General features: G+C 35.6%; 1 long non-coding RNA gene across 1 annotated transcript; it reads right to left on the bottom strand.

The window, feature by feature from the left end:
• Nucleotides 1-8,875: 8,875 nt before the first annotated feature.
• Nucleotides 8,876-11,327, bottom strand: LOC132800631 (uncharacterized). The gene is made up of 3 exons (XR_009635846.1): nt 11,000-11,327; nt 10,663-10,743; nt 8,876-9,557 (listed from the first exon to the last, which is right to left on the bottom strand). It is a non-coding gene; the product is annotated as an uncharacterized LOC132800631 (long non-coding RNA).
• Between the last annotated feature and the right edge of the window lie 9,406 nt (nt 11,328-20,733).

Raw genomic sequence — 20,733 nt, 5'->3', positions numbered from 1 at the left:
CCTAACTTCACAACATTGCGTTATTCTCCTCCAAGAAAAATTTAGGAAGGACTAAATCCCCTACTCGAAAGATCTGAGGTTAACTTTTGGATTATCATGCTTCACTACTATTTGCTAATATATTGCCAGTCTGATGGAAGCAGCTTCTCTCATTTCTTCACTCTCGTCAAGTGCTCGTTTCATTAAGAGATCATTAATTTTCTGAGGTATCCTCTCGTGTGTAAACTCCTTATGATATTTTAGCAGGAGTGACTGCTTCATCTACAAACATAAGGCAGAACAATGATTGGTTTGTTTGGGCTCGGATTGTTGTCCTAAATGGCCAAAAGACCCCAGGGAGTTCTTCGGCCCATAAACCTTTTCCATCTTCAAGTCGCTTTTTCAGAGTATTCAATATACACTTATGTCATGCTTCAGGTTGGCCATTTCCTTGAGGATGTCTCGGAGAAGAATATCAGAGTTTGATTTCCATTCTTTACAAAAATTCTTGAATCCTTCGCTGATGAATTGGGACCCGTTATCCGAAATCGGTACTTTCGCCGCACCAAATCTGCATATAATGAATTTCGATACCAAATTTATCAAATGGGGCACCTTGATCTACGGATAAGCTTCGGCTTCAATCCATTTTCGAGAAATAATCGGTTGGTACCAGGATGAATATCAGTTGTCTAAAAGCCATGGGGAATGGACAAATAATATCGATTCCCTATAGCATGAAGGGCCAAGGACTTGGTATGCTCGTGAGCTCATTTGCTAGTGCATGGTGTAAAGGTGGAAACCTCTGGCATTTATCACATTCTTGAAAGACCGTTCACAATCTTTCACTAGAATCGGCCAAGAGAAACCGTGTAGTATTATTTTTCGAGACAACGATTTCATCCAGTGTGATTGCCACAATGGCCTTCATGTACTTTGGCCATTTTTGTCAATGCTGCAGCTGGTCCCAAACACCTCAACAAGGGTCCTTGATAAGATTTTCGATGAAGTTTCTCTTCGAGGATACAATATCTAGGTGACTATCCTTAATTTCCTTGCTTCGGATTTGTCCAAAGGTTGACTACCACTGTTAATATATTCAATGATTGGCATCATCCAGATTTTTTCATCAATCCAATCACTGGTCGAAAGACTTTCTCCTTCGGATATGCTTTTATTCAGAAGAAATTCTATAGGAATTGTTCCTTCCTGATTGGACAAGACCGAAGAAGCTATGTTTGTTAGTGCATCTACAAGATTATTCTGATCCTTTGGCAATTGCATTATTTCGGTATCTTCGAACATTTCTAACAATTGTCTTATCTTCTGAAAGTAAGCTGCCATTACAGGATTAGTAGCCATAAAATTCCAACTTACCTGGCTTACTACCGATGCTGAGTCACTCTATATATTTAGCTTTCGTGCTCCTAATTAGTAGGCTAAATTTAACCCTGTAATTAAAGCCTCATACTCTGCCATGTTTTAATCCTATAATTAAAGCCTCATACTCTGCCATGTTATTTGCGCACTAAAATCTTATACGAAGAGAGTGTTCAACAAGTTCTCCAATTGGAGCTCCCGACACTTTTTCATTTGAAGATACGTCGACAAATAGACTACATGACTCGATCCTTTCTTGTGAGGTTCCTATATGGGATTCAACTTCAGGCACTACGAGTTCTACTAAGAAATCATCTAATATTTCAGATTAACTGGCCGATCTTGGGACATATCAATCCTATAGTTTGCTAACTCCGCTGCACAAACCGCCATCCTCCCAGTTATGCCGATGGCTTTTTTAAGAGAGATCGTATCGGATATGCCGATACTACACCTTTTTTGTTGCTTTGGAAATATGGCTTGATTTTCCTAACTATCACGACCAGTGCCAAGACCAATTTCTCCATGCTTGTGTATCTTGTTTCAGTATGCGACAATATTTTACTCATTTAAAAGATCCAGTGTCATTTTACTCCCTTGTTTTTTATGAGAACCAAACTAACGTCCTTGTTTGATACCGCAACTGATGTAAGCCATCAACTCTTATAACTTTTGTCGGACGACCTTTATATAAATCGGCTTAAGGCTGCAATTCTGTCGTTTAATTTCATTTTTTCTATTCTCGTTCGGAGAGAAGGCATATTTACAAAGGCTTTGATTTGTTTCAGATTTGCTTCATTCGCTTTTTGAGTGACAACATGTCTGAGAAACATTCCTCCTGGAACTCCAAAACTACACTTCGTCGTATTGAGCTTCATCCAGTATTTCTCGAGCACATCGAAAGTTTGGCCCAAATGGTCTAGATGATCCTCCGCTTTAGCTGATTTTGCGAGCATGTCATCGATACAGATCTCCATGGTTTTCCCAATTAGATCTTTAAACATTCCTCCTGGAACTCCAAAACTACACTTAGTCGTATTAAGCTTCATCCTGTATTTCTCTAGCACATCGAAAGTTTACCCCAAATGGTCTAGATGATCCTCCGCTTTAGCTAACTTCACGAGTATCTCATCTATACAGATCTCCATCATTTTCCCGATTTGATCTTTAAACATTCCTCCTAGAACTCCAAAACTACACTTTGTCGTATTGAGCTTCATCCTCTATTTTTCCAGCACATTGAGAGTTTGCCCCAAATGGTCTAGATGATCCTCTGCTTTAGCTAACTTCATGAGTATCTCATCTATACGGATCGCCATCGTTTTCCCGATCTGATCTTTAAACATTCCTCCTAGAACTCCAAAATTACACTTTGTCGTATTGAGCTTCATCCTCTATTTTTCCAGCACATCGAAAGTTTGCCCAAAATGGTCCAAATGATCCTCCGCTTTAGCTGATTTCACGAGCATGTCATCTATAAAGATCTCCATCATTTTCTCGATCTGATCTTTAAACATCTTTTTCAGTAACCTTTGGTAAGTTGCACCTGTATTCTTAAGTACAAAGGGCATTACCATGTAACAGTAGATTCCTCGATCGGTCATAAATGAGGTCATTTCTTGATCTTCTAGATGCATCAGAATTTGATTATATCCTGATTACGCATCTAGGAAGCTTAGCATTTCATGTAAAGATGGTGCATCCACCAGGTACCGTTCTTTCACTTCTTCGGATAGATTTGCTCCAATTCTAAACTTTTGGTTCGGCTTCTCCTTGTCCAATACTACTTCTATAACAGTCTCAGGACTTTCAACTTCATTTACCTCTTCGGTTGAGGTCCTGAGGTTCTGTGATTACTATTTGTCTCCATAATTTTTTCCTTTCATGGTCGCCACATAGCAATTTTAGGCACTGACTTGATCATTCTGCACAGCCACAATCTGATTTCCAATGGGGAACTTTACGACCTGATGGTAGGAAGATTGTACAGCTCCCATTGAGTGGATCCAGGGTCTCCCCAGAATGGCGTTGTACGCTAAATCTGCATCAATCACCATCATTTTCAAAAGCATCGTTTTGCCTTTTGTCAGGATGGCATGATTACTTTTCCCATGACTTGGCTTGTTTTGCCATTGAATCCGACAAGACTCATAGCATTGACCTTCTCTATATTGTTGCTTTTCCACTTCATTTTGTTCATCGTTGACAAAAAGATGATGTAGACCGAGCTTCCGTTGTCTATGAGAGTTCTTGAAACCAAATTGTTTGCTATGTCCTTTTTGATGATTAGTGCATCATTGTGTGGCGTATGCAACCCTTTCGTGTCATGATCTGAGAATACAATCTGGGGGTTGATTCCATCCTTAGGGCTTTTCTGTTAGGGGTACTTACCGAATCTTTCCTGCATCTCGGTGACATGGATCTATTGTCATCTTCTTTGGCCACTTTACATACTTCTTCCCTTCCAAATGGTCGACCAAGCATTCAGGAGAGACTATCAGAGAATAATGTTTGGAAGGATCACTAACCTCATCTTGCCTTCTTCTATCAGCCTTTGTTTTTTTTATCTAAAGTTGGAAGGGTCGAGCGGGTTGCTATCGAAGTATCGTTCTTTTTATCTCCACCACCGGCTCGCCCTTTTTGACTCTTCTTGTGCTGTCCTTTTTTTTTCATCTTTTGGTCATCTTCTAGGTTGATATACTTCGCTGCTTGAGACATTGCTTCAATCATGGTCTCAGGGACTCTTTTCATGAGCGACTCGTATAACCGATTTTCCCGTAGTAACCATTTCCTGAAGGCTTCAATTGCAATTAATTCATTTCAATCTAGGATGGTGACCTTTTCTTTATTGAATCTTTGCGTATAAGCTTTCAAAGATTCATTCCTTCCCGGAGTTATGGTGAAAAGGTGATTCACTTCTCTCTTAAATTTTATACTGAAGGCGAATTGTGCTCCGAAATGGTTCACGAGCTCCTCAAATGAATGAATTGATTCTGGTTTAAGACTATCAAACGAGGTAAGTGCTGCTCCTTTGAGACTAGTAGCAAAGATTTTGCACATTATATCCTCTCTTTTATAATGGGGCAATCCGAGTGGGCTTGGTGTTTGTGCATCAAATGGTCCAATGGATCAGCTGCACCATCATAGAGGTCGAATTTTGGTGGGACAAACCGAGATGTTTCAGCTATCCATTTGGTGAATGGTGTATGTACCAGATTTGAGACCCATCGTTGGTTAAATTGGGCTACTCCTTTCTGTCTTTTGACTTCCTCTTGTACAATCTCTCTCCAATCTTCTTTAAGATCTTCATGAGGTGGTTTCTTCATTTTTGAAGTTCCCCTCAACCTGTCCATGTCTGCTCTTCCATTCCTTGTCATTGTGACTTTTCAAAGCTATATTGCGGAACGATTTAGATTTCGATAGTCTATCCTAGGGTGACTTGTCTTGGCTTATATCCCTCTGATGCTCTTCCACCACTTCTTCTCTTCTTACTTCTAGAAGAGGGAGAAGCTGTTTCCATTGCTGCATCAGTTCTTGATTCGCATTTTAGGCTTGGTCGCGTGTTGCCACCATCTCCTGAATTTGTGTTTGAAGTGTTTCCACTTCAGTTTTCAAAGTAAGGATTTTTTTCCCTACCTGGTGAGCTAAACTGTTGATGTCGAAATTTTGGTTGGCCTCCAACTCAACAAAATATGGACACGTGGATTGAGGATATGGCAGTAACAGTACATCTGTGAGACAGAGAAATGAACAAGTCACCTAGGCACCGGTGTATTACCAGCCCAAGGCACTTCGGCGCTCAAGTCAGACAACAAATGAAGGAAGTTGAAATTGTTTAGAGTTGGTCAATTTCTCATACCTTGAAATGGGATGACTTTGTATCCTTTATAGCAGTTAAAGTTAGAATATATTTAGTAACATATTTCAGGAGGATTTTGTGGGTTCTGTTGACCCGATTTGAATTTGATTTGAAAGAATCTTGATTGCTGCTTTACCCGTTTTGATTCCTGATCTTCAGGATTTTTGTTAATAAAATCCCAACATTTATTCGATAATAGTTTTGCCTCGTGCCTTTTATGTTCGGTAATTCAACATGTATGTCGGCTTCCATGGTATTTTGAATTATCTCAGATGATCTACGTTGGATGCTTTTTCTCGGACATATGGCTTTTATTCCACTTGTTGGATCCGAGTCATCTACCTCTAACCAAGCCATTGTAGTACTACTGCTGATGTGTCACTTTTATGTTCATACGTGGCAATGTTGTCACTATTAATTTGGACCAAAATTTTGTGACGTGTCCTTGGTTCATTATTTTACCTATACACACACCACCTAAATAAAAAACATCAAATCGATCATAGTTATGAGACAGATATATAGAACCTTCGACCAAAGTTGATCTGATTCTAGCTGAAAGTGACTTTAATCAGTATCAAATATACATAACAATTGACCCAAAGGTATACTATCTGGTCAAGCACCATTTTCAACTTCACAATACAAACTTCTTTTTTATTTATCAAATCTTATGAAAGTAGTTATGCAAATCATCGATTTAATTGCAATAATAATTAAGCAACTCTTTTTTTACGTCAGGAGACTCATGACCTAATATAACTAAGAAATTATACACAATTAGTTTGTTCAAGAGTCATTATCTTTTCAAAACATCACAAAATTCTATGGAATATGGCTCAATACCCACTCAAATAGGTGTTTAATGATACATACATCCTCCTTTGGATGCTTTTTTTCTTTATCTACCCATATTTTTTGTATTATTTTAACTATACCCTTACTAACAACTTATCCACCACATTCAAGTTCTTTCTGTCTCTCTTTATTATCTTATCATAACTTTTTGCCTTTTTTTTTTTTTTTGGGGAACCAGTGATTTGAATAAAAATTGTATGAAATGAGGGGATATTCATCGTTGAGGTCATTTTTTTAACTTTTGAAAAATTAATAATGTTACAATCAATTTGTTTGCCTAAATATTGGGTAAAGGTTGCTATTCATTCAATGATACTATCCACTTTGTAAGTCCACTTGCATTGGGCTGGCCTAAAATTTTGGGACCTTGGTCTAATTTTATAATTTATCTTTTTATTAACATTTAAAAAATAATAATAAATAAAATAAGCAAAAACAATAATTTTTATTAAATAAAAAGAAATCAAAATTACATGTTTTAATATTTTGACAATTCTAAAAGTTCATTTAAAATTTACTATTCTAGTATTTTTAGATGCAAATCAGTAATCAAAATACAACAATTAAGTTGTTCTTGCATTAAACTACCAAAATTGTAGCTTTATTGGAAGGAAAAAGAAGAAGATAATTATGATCTAATTTTTTGTTTTGAGAAATGACAATATCATTTAAAAATATTATGTCTAATTAATAAAAACAACCTAAAATAATAAAAAGGCCTATCTCTTATGATTATTTTTACTAAAACATTTTAATATTTCAATGTTTTAAACGAATGTAAATATTTAAAAAAATAGAAAAATTTAAAATATATATATTGTAAACTTGGGGCTGGACTAAAGTGGGGCCTTGTGCCACTGTACACCAAGCCCATGGTCAAACTCCCTCGTACAAATGCCCTAGCCCTATTTTGCTATCTTCATCTTCTTCTTCCATCCCATCTGCTTTTCAAGAACCCAAAACTATATATATATATATATATATATATATCAGAAGCGAAAATGGCGACTCCACAGCTTCGAGTTATCATCGTCGATTTCATGAAGGATGCTGCTGATAAGCGCATTCCTGGTCTGTGTCGACACGTGCGAGAAGTGAGGACTTAGCACGGCATCAACCGAAAGCACAATGGCAGGGATTGCGTCAGAAGGATCGTCATGGATGAGCTGAAGGAGCTCGAGAAGGTTGGGGAAGTAATCGTCAACAGGAAGCGCCATACTTGCACGCTGGTGGTGAGGGAGGCTTCTCCTCTCCGTGAGGCCAACCTAGATGGATTTGTTACGTATGGGGTGAGGGTGTTATTTAATTATTTATTTTTAGTTATAGAATTTTAGCAATAATTACTAAATAAAGAAATTGTTGTCTGTTGTCTAGGTCATCTTGGATCTTTTTGGGGACAAGAAGCCTGGAAGACTCGCACAGACATCCCTTTACTACGAACTGCGCGAGAGAAATCGGGATCTGCAACTACCGCTGAATCGGTCGGAATTTTCCATTCGCTCTTTGAGGCCTCGAATGGTAAGATTACACAGTTATTGAATCCTTGCTTGGATTATCTTTTCTGGCATGTATTTTAGATTTTAGGTCCTAAATATATAAAGTGGATGATCTTTTCTGGCATGTATTTTAGGTCCAAAATAGTAATATAGAATCAAGCTTATTGTGGCTCTATTTTATTCTTGACAATTGAATTTTTTATCTATATAATCATCTTCTCATGGACACCATTGGCTAGTTATACCATATCTGAATTTATATTATGTATTCTTTTCGATAATCTTTTTTAATGTAAATTTTATATTCTCATACATTTCTATCTATGTTGACAATTACTGCATGCGTATTCAAGTCTTTTATCAAATTAGTGTTTTCTAAGGTATACCCTAGTTTCCTATTTATATAGTAATTAATGGTATGTCTTTCATCCATTATAATGCATTATTTATATCTATGTTGATAATTATTACATGTAAGCCTTTTATCCAATAACTGTTTTTTAAGGTAAATGTTAGTTTCAATGTACTGTTAAATTTATACTTGAATATCTGATAATTTTTTTTTTTGGTTAAATAGTACTAGAAAAACTGAAGAACAAAAAAAAACTTAAATATTAAATTATCTACTAGTCTTAAACTTTTTAAGACTATCTCCTTAATAATTATTACAAGTAATTAATTTTTTTCCTTTTAGGTTTTTTAGGTATATTAAAATTGTGTAAACTATATTTAGATGAAGAATATTTTAAATTATATTCTTTATAAAGCTGTTTTTAGTGAGATAATAACAATATATATTAAAACTTAACAATATAAAATTAAAAACAATATAAAAATTTTGTTAATTTCTTATTTGAGCTAAGTTTACTAATTTCATTACTTTTCTTAACGTGTATTTCAAATTTCTTATTTTATTTTTTTTATTTTGTCTTTTTTAGGCCTATTTTAGGCTGTTGTACTAATTTACTTTTTTTTAATCATTACTGATTTACTTAAATGTTCTTTTTGCACATATAATCTTTTACTAATTTCTTATTTGTTTAATGGTTGGTTTCTTCAATGCGTTTCATTTTATGTTTTTTTTTTTTGTATAATTATTTTATAATAAAAATATAGCTCCTTTCTTTTTCTTTTTTTTGTTTTTTTTTTGTTTTGTTTACATTTAATTTTTTAAGGACATAGGGAAAGGAAGCAAATGAGAGACAGAAAGAGAGACACGCACAGCACTCCAACAAGAAGGAAGAGAAAAATGAAAATTCCTCGGGCAATTCCCGCATGATTCTCTTCACCCAAACGCCAAAAATTTCATATTTTTTTATTGACAAAGAGTACAGCGGGACTCAACCTCGCTTTACAACAAATATACATACACCCCTGACATTTTCTTATTTACACATAATGAAAAGTCTTTTATTGTGTATAGAGGGAAGCCAAAGACCAGCTGTAATTACTACAGAAATAAAAAATGAAAATTATCAGCAAGACTATCATCCAAGTACATGTACATGTGATTTACCCAAAAAAAAAATTAAAAAATAAAAAATAAAAAATAAAAACATGTACATGTGCAGGTAAGCAAGTCTGTCATGGAAATATACATATCGTAAGATAAACAAAACCAAACGTAATGAGCAAAAATATAAAACTGATAAACTATTGAGGATAAACTGTAATGTCATGGCGGTAGGACTTTAAGCAAATGTCACATAGATCACCACTTAGAGTTTTTGAACATGACTAATAAATACGAGAATTTTATTTTTTGAAAGGTAAAAGATAGATCAATTGAGAATAAGGTACAAAACGACAAGAAAAATTATTTATACCTTTGCAAAGTAAGCATGCACTAGACATGCTTGAATGTAACGTGCTCTCCTTGCCAACCAAAATGCAGACACTTTCTCTGGAGTTAAACAATCCCTATTCCATTCAGATGCCTTTCTGATCGTTACATTAGTTTCCCCATCCAAATTTGAAGTCAGAAACTGAGAATTAAGGAAGACTAGGTTGATTTAATCATGATACATCATATACTCTTAAGAATATTAAAAGAGAAAAAAGACATAGGAAACTCAATGTGGTAGACACCATCCGGGGGATTTGGGTCATGCCAAGCCTTGTCAGATCCCATGCATTAGATGGTGTCTATTATAAACCCCAAGTGGCACCTTCTTTATGCATTTTCACCACCCCTTTTGAGTCACCCTGCTACTACCTTACCTAAAAATTCACATCATTTTTTACGAGTCACCTGCCAACTGCCAAGAAGAATGAATTTCCTTTCAGATTACAACCTCATTGTGTTTTTTCTCTTTTAAGTCTTTAATTTTCTTTAGTTTTGCTCTCCTTTTTCTTTTCTTGTTTGTCCTAACTTCAATGATGTTTCATTTGTTGTTAGGTTGTTTGTAAAATATTTTGTATACTTGAGTAACTATTTGAAGGATATTCAACATTGACTGGTGTTTTTAGAATTATATATTTGGACAGCAAGTAAAGCTTTGGAATTGGTGAAGAAAATATCTAAGTTTTGCACCGACTTTGAAGAGAAATCCAGAAGGTTTGAGTGAATTTAGCAACCGACATGGGCATGCTATAAAAAGGGAAGCTAGGGTGCCATGTAATGTGAGTTACTTATTGAGTAGAGGAGGCTCCTAGAGAGAGAGCTCTCATGTTAGAGTTAGTGAATAATGCTAAGTGTTTATGTGTTAGTGTCCCAAAGGTTATCATGTGTGGATCCCGCTGCATGTATGGATGTTTTATGCTGTGTCCATGTTATTGTTTTGTATAAGTCATTAATCTAATATAAATGATTTATTTTCCTCCTAATACTGTTCAAGTATTTTATGAAAAAATGACTTAAAGGGGAAACAACCAAATATACAAGCACACTTGGAAATGTAATTTTATTGTACAAACAAATCTAACAAATCTAACAATTTTACTGCACAAACAAATCTAACAACATTTACTTCTCTGAGTTACATGCAAATCAAAATTGTCTAAATAATTAAATCACCCATCAGACTGAATCCAAAAGCAAAACCCATGTGTGAAAATTACATGATTTTATGTGATTTTCGAAACCATTACCTGGTAACCATGATCACCAGCAATCTCAATGATGCTTCTTCGGTTCAGTCACTCCCAAAACAATTACTCGGTAACCACAACCTGCAAGGATTCAATCAATAAAAAAAAAAAAACCCAACCATCAGACCCCATAAAAAAACAAAACCCATACATCGTAAATTACAAAACTATGTGATTTCCAAAACAATTATAACCAGCAATTCCAATGTTGGTTGTTCGAGTCAAACCCACAACCACAATTATAAAACAAGAAGACAATTAGAAGAAAAATATGATAAAAATCAAGTTATTTTCTTTCCTTTTCAAAACCCAAAAGGCAATTAAGAAAATTACGCACCTTTACCATTAAACATTTGGAATCCTCTGTTCTTTGCTCTGATTTGTGCTTTCAAACACCTGCACACCAAAGACAAAGTAGAAGTTAAGATACACCACAGAGAGTGAAAACAAAAAATAATAAGAAACCCTAAAGAATGAGATAAAAGCCCTAAATAGCAATCAGAGGGTAAGAAAAAGTCTCTGTCTTGCCCAATTTCTCTGGGAACGCCGATTGATGGCGTCGCTGACACCTGCCGATCTCATCACCTTTTTCAACAATCTCTGTTCCTCTGTCTGACCCATTATTATTATTATTATTATTTTCCTTCCAGAGAAACAGAAGGGTTTTCAGCATGAGAAGTTCATAATGTAGAAATATAACAAGGGCTAAAAACCAGGGAAAGAAAATATTGCCGTTCCTAAATTTGAATTTTTCTTACCGTTGGTTTTTCAAAATTCAAATTATTATTAATTTTCTCCCTCGCTTTCCTAGCCCAACTGGCATGATGGTCAGCTGAAAATTGGGCTTGACTGATGGCCCTTATATGCCTAATTTCAGCCCAATTTAATAAAATTTTACATGTGGGATTTTTTCTTTCTTTCTCTTTTTTTTTTTTTTTTTTGGTGAAAAAATTTACCTTTCTAATAAATGGAATATAAGGAGGAAGATCCCTTCACTTTATAATCTCCATATTATGCTCAACACAAATGAATATCAAAAATATTTTTTTATCAATTTAATTTTTCTTATTTACAATACCCCTTATTTGTGATTTTCAAATAGATATTGATATAACAATTTTCATTTTTTTGGACGAACATTTCGAAAGTATGTTTCATAGTTGTTTTTTTATATAACAAAATTACATGTTTATAAAAATAAATAAACAATTAATACACAAATACTAAGTTTAGTGTTAAAACCTCTCAAATACTTAACAATACACAAATACTAAGTTTAGTGTTAAAACATCTCAAATACTAAGTTTAGTGGTGCAATTCATCTTTATTTAAGAAACCTCTCTAGCTTGCGCTAATCACTCTGTGAAATATAATTATTGATGTAAGCCTGTTTTGTGAAAAAAAAAAAATTGCAAGAAAATTTGGCAAAATGAAACTGATGTTCAATACCTTTTATGCTAAATAAGTAATATATATATAAACTTGCTAGTAACAATTTTTGTTATTCTTTATTCTTTTCCGCATAAAAGCTGTTACAATTTAAGCACACAAATATTCAAGAAATTAAATAATAAACTAGATCAAAATACCACAGAATTTACGAGGTTCGATTCAAGATTGAATCTACGTCCTTGGAGCTCCACAAGGAGTTCAAATGCACTATAACTGAATGTGTTTTACAGCTTATCTAGTTCTCTTTCTTTGTTTTAGAAGCTCCACCTAAAACCCATATACCAGACCCAAAATCCCCTTTTACAACCCTTCTCACCTCACAACTCTCACCCAAGAGAATACTAAAGAGAAAACCTTAAAGGGAAAGAGAAAGAGAACTTAAATTATATTAACACCAAAGAAAACGGTTGCTGCAGAATTGTTGCTGTTGCAGAACTATTGCTGCTGTAGAACTATTGCTGCATATCTCTATTGCTGTTAGGACTCTTGGAAAGCCTTTACGTGACTGCCAGCTTCTCTTTAAACCACCAAGCCAAAACTCACAGTTTTGTTTAATGATATAAGGTTGAAACGACGTAGTTTTGATGACAGCAACTATGCAGAAAAATAACTCAAGCTTTGACTTCTTTGAATCACATAACCAACAATCTCCACCTTGATTCAAATAAGTCAAGCAATATAAAGTGCATTGAACTTCCTTTGCTTCTTAGCTCACTTTCTTCATTATCAACTTATATCAATCTTGAGCAAACTTTTGCAAAACTCAAGCTTGCTCACAGGTAACACCTTAGTTCCCATATCTGCAGGATTCCTTTCTGCGGATATCTTTTCCAACTTTACCAAACCTTCCTCAACCACATCTCTATTAAAATGATATTTAATATCAATATGCTTAGTCTTCTCATGAAAAACCGGATTATTACAAAGTTGAATAGAACTCTGACTATCTGAATAAACCACTACCTTTTGCTCCAGCAACTTCAACTCTTCTAACATGCCTTTCAACCAAAGTGCTTCCTTCATAGATGCTGTTGTTGTAACATATTCAGCCTTAGCTGTGGAAAAAGATACCTGAGATTGTAATTGTGATTTGCAACTAATACAATTGTCACACATAGTAAATATATAAGCTGAAGTAGATCTTCTTCTATCTCTATCTCCTCCACAATCAGCATCTACATAGCCTCTAAGTACCACACCATCTTTACAATGATTAAATACTAAACCAAAATTTGAAGTTCCTTTCAAATACCTTAACAGCCACTTCATAGCTTCCCAATGTTCTCTTCCTGGATTAGCCATATACCTACTCAAAACACTAATAGCATGAGCCAAATCCGATCTACAATAAATCATGGTGTACATGACAAAACCAACTGCATTGGAGTATGGAACACCAGCCATTTCCTCTTGTTCTTCTTCAGTGCTAGGACAAAGCTTTGCAGGTAACTTGTAGTGATTTGCCAACGGAACACTTGTTGATCTTGATTCTGAAATTGAAAATCTAGAAAGGATTTTTGGAATGTAATCTTCCTGATTCAATAATAACCAATTCTTTCCTCTGTTTCTTTTAATACTCATTCCCAAAATCTTCTTTGTAGATCCAAGCTCCTTCATATCAAATTCAGCTTTCAAAGCTTCCTTAACTTGATTGATAGTCTCTAAACTTTGACCAGCAAGCAACATGTCATCCACATATAGAAGTAGATAAACTGAAAAATTAATATTTTCACCTTTGTAATACAAACAGCTATCATAACTACTCCTCTTAAAACCAATTCTAATTACATAGGTGTGAAACCTCTTGTACCATTGCCTAGGGGATTATTTCAGCCCATATAATGACCTTTTTAATAGGCAAACCAGCTCCTGTTTTGAATTCTTCACCTCAAAACCTTCAGGTTGTTTCATATAAATTGTCTCATCTAATTCTCCATGTACAAAAGCTGTCTTAACATCTAGCTGCTCCAATTCCCAATTGAAATAAGCTACCAAAGATAGTATTACTCTAATAGTTATATACTTGATCACAGGAGAAAAGATTTCCTTGTAATCTATACCTTCTACTTGTGTGAATCCTTTGGCCACAAGTCTAGCTTTAAATCTTATAGGTTCTGAATCTGTCATACCTTCTTTCACCTTGAATATCCATTTGCAATCTACCAACTTCTGATCTTTTGGTTTGGGAACTAAAATCCATGTCTGATTCTTATGTCGAGATTCTAACTCCTTTAACATGGCATTTTGCCACTACTTAGCTTGTTTACCTCTTACTGCGTCAGTATATGACTATGGTTCATTTTCTGAAAGATCCTGATATGAAACCAAAGCAAAAATATTATAATCAGAAGGATTAAATTTGGTTGGGGTTCTTACCACCCTTCGTTCTCTATCTCTGGCAAGTTGGTAATGTTGTAGTGGATTATACTGCTGTGAGATGACAGATCTTTGATTTTGTTGAGGTGTTGTCTCTCCTTGAGGTACATCCACTACGTCCAGCGGTTGGACTTGCTGAAATTCACCTGTTTCACTTACTGGCTGTTGAGTTTCTTTACTACTTGGCTGGTTATAAGGCTCCACCTTAAACTGTACCGTATTTTTAGTAGGTGTTTTACTAGAATCTGCAACTTGGTCGCTCAAACAAGGCATTATATCTTCCTTAAACAAAACATCTCTACTAATAATTGTTTTATAGCTTTTTGAGTCTCTAACCCATAGTCTATATCCTTTAACTCCTTCGGGATAGCCTAGAAAAACACATTTAATAGACCTAGGCTCAAGTTTTCCATCATTATGATGTACATAAGCTGCACATCCAAAAACTTTCAGTTTTGTATAATCCCCTAGGTGACCACTCCACTTTTCTTCTGGAGTTTTCAACTCAATAGCTGTTGAAAGGCATCTATTAACTAAATATGCTACTGTCATAATAGCCTCACCCCAGAAAAGCTTTGGTAAACCAGAACTAGTGAGCATACATCTAACCTTTTCCTATCCTCTCAGCAACACCATTTTGTTTAGAGGAATATGGAACTGTTTTATGTCTCAAGATGCTATTTTCTTTACAAAAGTTATCAAATTCATAATTACAAAACTCAAGACCATTATCAGTTCTTAAAACTTTGAGTTTCTTGCTGGTTTTGTTTTGCACTAAAGCATGCCAGAATCTAAATTTTGTAAAAGCTTCATTTTTATGCTTTAAAAGAAAAACCCAAACCTTTCTAGAGAAATCATCAATAATAGATAAAAAATACCTATTACCTCCATGAGTTAGCATTGTTGAAGGTCCCCACAAATCTGCATGTGCATAATCCAAGATTGAGGTTGATTTGTGTGAGCCTAGCTTGAAACTCAACTTGTGTTGCTTCCCCAAAATACAATACTCACAGAATTCTATTTTACTAATCTTATTTGTTCCAAAGAAACCTTGTTTGTTCAGTACTTGAAGCCCCTTTTCACTAATGTGCCCCAATCTTTTATGCCATAGTTGTGTTTCATCATGACTTTCTGAACTTGTAGCTGCCGTAGAGCCTATTACTGTTTGCCCTTGAAGAACATATAGTCCATTCCTCTTTATACCTTTCATAACTGTCAAAGCTCCATTTGAAATCTTCATTTGTCCATTTTCAGATTTGCAAGAGTATCCAGCTTCATCCAATACCCCAACAGAAATCAAATTTCTTTGTAAATCTGGTACATGCCTCACATTGCTCAATATTCTAACCACTCCATCTGCCATTTTGATTGAGATATTGTCTATCCCAACCACATTGCAAGCCATATTGTTTCCCAATAGAACCTGTCCACCACTGATCCTTTTGTAGTTCCTAAACCAATCCTCTCTTGGACACATGTGAAAGGTGCAGCCTGAGTCTAGTATCCATTCTTGACTTGCTTGATCAGTTGATACAGCAAGAACATCATCAATTTCACTCTCATTGCTGGCTAGAGCAGCATCTCCATCTTCTTCAGATCTTTCTCTATTTCTCTGCTTTCTTTGTTCTTCCTTTTGTAACAATCTTTGATAAAATGCCCTTCTTTTTGACAATAGAAGCACCTTTTTCCTCCTGTTCTAGACTTAGATCTACTCTTCCCTCTAGATTTGCTTATCCAATTATTATTATACTTTCCAGAATCTCTACTACCTTTTCTGCCTCTAGTAATAAGTCCTTCTCCATGTATATTTTCTTGTTTTTCAATTTTCATCTCTAATTCCTTGGATCTTAAAGAACTTATTACAATTTCAGTAGTTAGAACCTCTTTCCCATATTTAATTACATTCTTTACTTCCTTGTAGCTTTCAGAAATTGAATTTAGTAAAGTCACAGCTTGGTGCTCATCTGAAAACTTCGCATTACAGTTTGCTAAATCCAAGCACAACCTATTAAACTCATCTAGATTTTCATCTAAATCCTTAGAAGGATTCATCTTGAATCCAAAGAATTTTTCTAGAAGATATATTTTGTTGGGAAGAGATTTTTACAGAATATAATTGTTCTAATTTTTTCCAAAGAGCAAAGGTACTAACTTAATCATTTACCTTTCTCAGAACACTATCTGCAAGATGGAGGATTATGGTGCTATAAGCTATCTCGTCCATATCCTTCTTCTGTCATTCGGTCAGTTCTGGAGGGAAGGAATTGTCTAGTGCTTTTGCCACTCTCTGCTGGACTAGAATAGCCTTCATCTTTTGCCTCCAGAGAAGAAAATCCCCTTTGCCATTGAATACTTCAAGTTCAACTTTTGAACCCATAAGTGCTTCTTAGGAATTTTATCAAACACATTGCAGGCAGGAATTAATTTCTCTAATCCTTGAATGTATTGAAAATGTTCTGATACCACTGTTACAATTTCAGCAACACAAATATTCAAGAAATTAAATAATAAACTAGATCAAAACACCACAGAATTTACGAGGTCCGATTCAAGATTGAATCTACGTCCTTGGAGCTCCACAAGGAGTTCAAATGCACTATAACTGAATGTGTTTTATAGCTTATCTAGTTCTCTTTATTTGTTTTAGAAGCTCCACCTAAAACCCATATACCAGACCCAAAATCCCCTTTTACAGCCTTTCTTACCTCACAACTCTCACCCAAGAGAATACTAAAGAGAAAACCTTAAAGGGAAAGAGAAAGAGAACTTAAATTATATTAACACCAAAGAAAACGGTTGCTGCAGAATTGTTGCTGCTGCAGAACTGTTGCTACTGTAGAACTATTGTTGCATATCTCTATTGCTGTTAGGACTCTTGGAAAGCCTTTACATGACTGCCAGCTTCTCTTTAAACCACCAAGCCAAAACTCACAGTTTTGTTTAATGATATAAGGTTGAAACGACGTAGTTTTGATGACAGCAACTATGCAGAAAAATAACTCAAGCTTTGACTTCTTTGAATCACATAACCAACAAAAGCTGACAGAGAACTTCAAGCTACGGATAACATATTTGACATCATGATCAGGTAGCAGACACAATAGCATTATCACTTGGAATTTTCTCAATGGCTTCCTTATTGACTTTGTCACCTAAAGTAAAATTGTCCAGATGACAATGATGATGCTTTAGATAGTAGTGGTGACAGCTTCAATGTTGGATTCGGAATCTCTGCAGGATCCTTATTCATATTAGCAATGAGAAAATCTTTGAATGAAACCAACTTCAGTTAGTTGAACTGAAATACATGTGAGCCACATAAATACAATAATTAATTCTTTGATTTTCATGTTTTTGCAATAATTATAAAATCACAAGTTTAAGGGCTATCAAATGTTTTTCAAAAATGAAGCTGATGATCATTATATCTTACATTAAGCTAATGATATATAGTACTGGCTTGTGGTCTTTTTTATTATAGTTTATTCTTTTATGCATAAAAGCGGGTAAAGACATTTTCTCAGTGGCCTCTTCATTCTCTTTTGGACAAGACCAGTTTGTCTTCAAAGTCGGTATTGAGTCTATACTACTATTAATTGTCATCATCACCATGGAACAACAATGGAGGAACTAGCTTTTAACAATTTTATATTATGAGCACTAACTTTGTCATTCATAAATATATCCACTATTTAATTAAAAAGAAAACAATAATGTATAGAGCCAAGTACTATGTTAAATTGTTTATATATATTACATTGAATTCAAAGTTTCTTCATCCTCTTATAAAAAATGAAGCTTATATTGAGATTTTGTTTTTGGTGTGGCATAAATGTTGTACCTCATGGAAACAATTACATGGATTCCATTATTAACATTACTGATTCTCTGCTTTATGGCATGAGAATTTCTTCCCAGAATTGATGTTGAGATGGTGAATTGCTTGGATTTAGACAGAGAAGCTCTTATGGACTTTAAGACTGGCCTTCATGACCCTGAAAACCGGCTTTCTTCATGGAAGGGAAGCAACTGTTGTCAATGGCAAGAAATAAGCTGCAACAACACTACTGAAGCTGCTATTGCAGTTGATCTCCATAATCCACATGGTTCTTCTAGTAGGCGTGACTTCTAGAGCCTCAGTGGAGAAATTAGACCTTCATTGACAAAACTGAAGTCCTTAAGACATTTGGACTTGAGTTTCAGCACATTCAATGACAATCTGATTCCTGAATTTTTTGGATATTTGAAAGATTTGCAATATCTAAACCTGTCAAATGCTGGGTTTAGTGGTGCAATTCCTCCAAATTTAGGAAACCTCTCTAGCTTGCAGTATCTTGATATCGAGTCGTTGGATTTACCTGTTCATAATCTTGAGTGGGTAACTGGTCTAGTTTCACTAAGGCATCTAATCATGAATGAAGCTAATCTTTCAATGGTAGGATCAAACTGGATTAGGACATTAACCCATTCTTAACTGAGTTGCATCTATCTTTCTGTAGTTTATCCGGTTCCATTCCACCTCTTACCTTTGTAAATATAACTTCACTTGTTGTATTAGATCTTAGTCTTAACACCTTCAATTCAAAAATACCTGATTGGCTTGTCACTATGAGCAGCGTTGTTACGTTGGATATAAGCAATAGTGACTTGTTTTATAATTGTGGATCCATTATGAAATATTCCAACAATGAAATTTGATAACAATTACCAAAATCTCAAATTCCTTAAAACCAAAATATTTTATAATGTACAAATATTTGATTGCATTCAATTTTAGCATCAAAATTTCAAATATAAATTTACTAAATATTCAACACATCAAACATATTTTTCAAATAACCAATTAACACAAAATATATATATATTTTAACATCCCAAAATAATTTTGAAGGTAGGTCACTCACCTCGAGCACGCAATCCAACCAAGATCCCCCATAGGATCAATTCCACGATGCACACGTGCTCCTAGAACAACAATATTATACAACTCAAATAAATTAATATTTTATTGGGATAAATAATATCCAGTACCTGGGGGGTTTAACATAAACGTTAACCAAAATTTATGAGTAATATACCGAATCAAAGCTTGTGAAATGAGGGTTTAACATAGGACCCGAGGTGGCCGGAATCTCGCCGGAAAGCTCTCGGATTTTAGGCCTTCAATTTTCACAATCCGCTAAGAATTGGGTTCAGAGGGTCGGAATTAGTGGGAAAGGATGGGCGGTGCAACTGGAAACTCGCCAGAAAGTCGATTTCCCGACGAGCCGCAGTGGTCACCGGAACCCTTCACCGCCGGTAGTGCGTCCGGTGGCCACTGGTCGTGATTTTTGGTGGGAAGGTAGATCGGGGAATGGTGTAACATCCCACATCGGTTGGAGAAGGGCACGAAGCGGTCTTTATAAGGCTGTGGATACCTCTCCCTTTAAGACGCATTTTGACAAAACCTTGAGGCCAGGGGGGAGAGAGGGAGTGAACCCTGGGCCAAAGAGGACAATATCTTGATGCGGGTGGACTGGATCGTTACAGTGGTATCAGAGCATAGGTTCTTATAATCCTAAGGGACTGCGCATTGCTGTATAGCCCATCTGTAAATTTCTTCCTTTTTGTAATCGTACTTAAGTGTCTTTGTTTCTAAACTCTTGTTGTTTCTTTAGAATTTGCTACGATGCATAGGCGGGATGCACGTAGTACTCGGGAACACTCGGCTGAGAGTTCCGGGAGTCGATCGAGCCTTAGGCAACTTGTCTCTCAACTAACTCGAGCTTTAGGGAGTTAGTTCAAGCTCTAGTAATCTATCTATGGATCAGGCTCGACGATTGGGAGCCGTGAATTTCGATGGAAGCCAAGGGCCCGCTGCAGCCATGAATTGGCTATCCAACATGGAGAAAATCCTAGAAGAGGAGATGCAGTGTCCTGACAAAGATATGGTCAGGATCTTTGGTTTCATGTTAGAAGGAGACGCCTGAAAGTGGTGGAAAGTAGAAAAGACTCATAGAAGGCATACATGGGATCAGTTTAAGGTTGCCTTCACTACCAAATATTGCCCTCCTACTTACCGTGAGGCCAGAAGGAGAAAGTTCGAGGAGCTGTGATAGGGGAACATGACTGTGTCCGAGTACGAGAGAAAGTTTCGGAAACTATCCGAATTCTGCATGCACATGATTCCCGACAATCATCCGAAGAAGGTGAGGTTCATAGATGGCTTGAACGAGAACATAGCCCTCACCCTTCCTGGATCAG

Source organism: Ziziphus jujuba, chromosome 2 (assembly GCF_031755915.1).
Source record: "Ziziphus jujuba cultivar Dongzao chromosome 2, ASM3175591v1".
NCBI lineage: Eukaryota > Viridiplantae > Streptophyta > Magnoliopsida > Rosales > Rhamnaceae > Ziziphus > Ziziphus jujuba.
The sequence above is the reverse complement of the archived record's forward strand: the minus strand, read 5'-3'. Positions and strand labels throughout refer to the sequence as shown.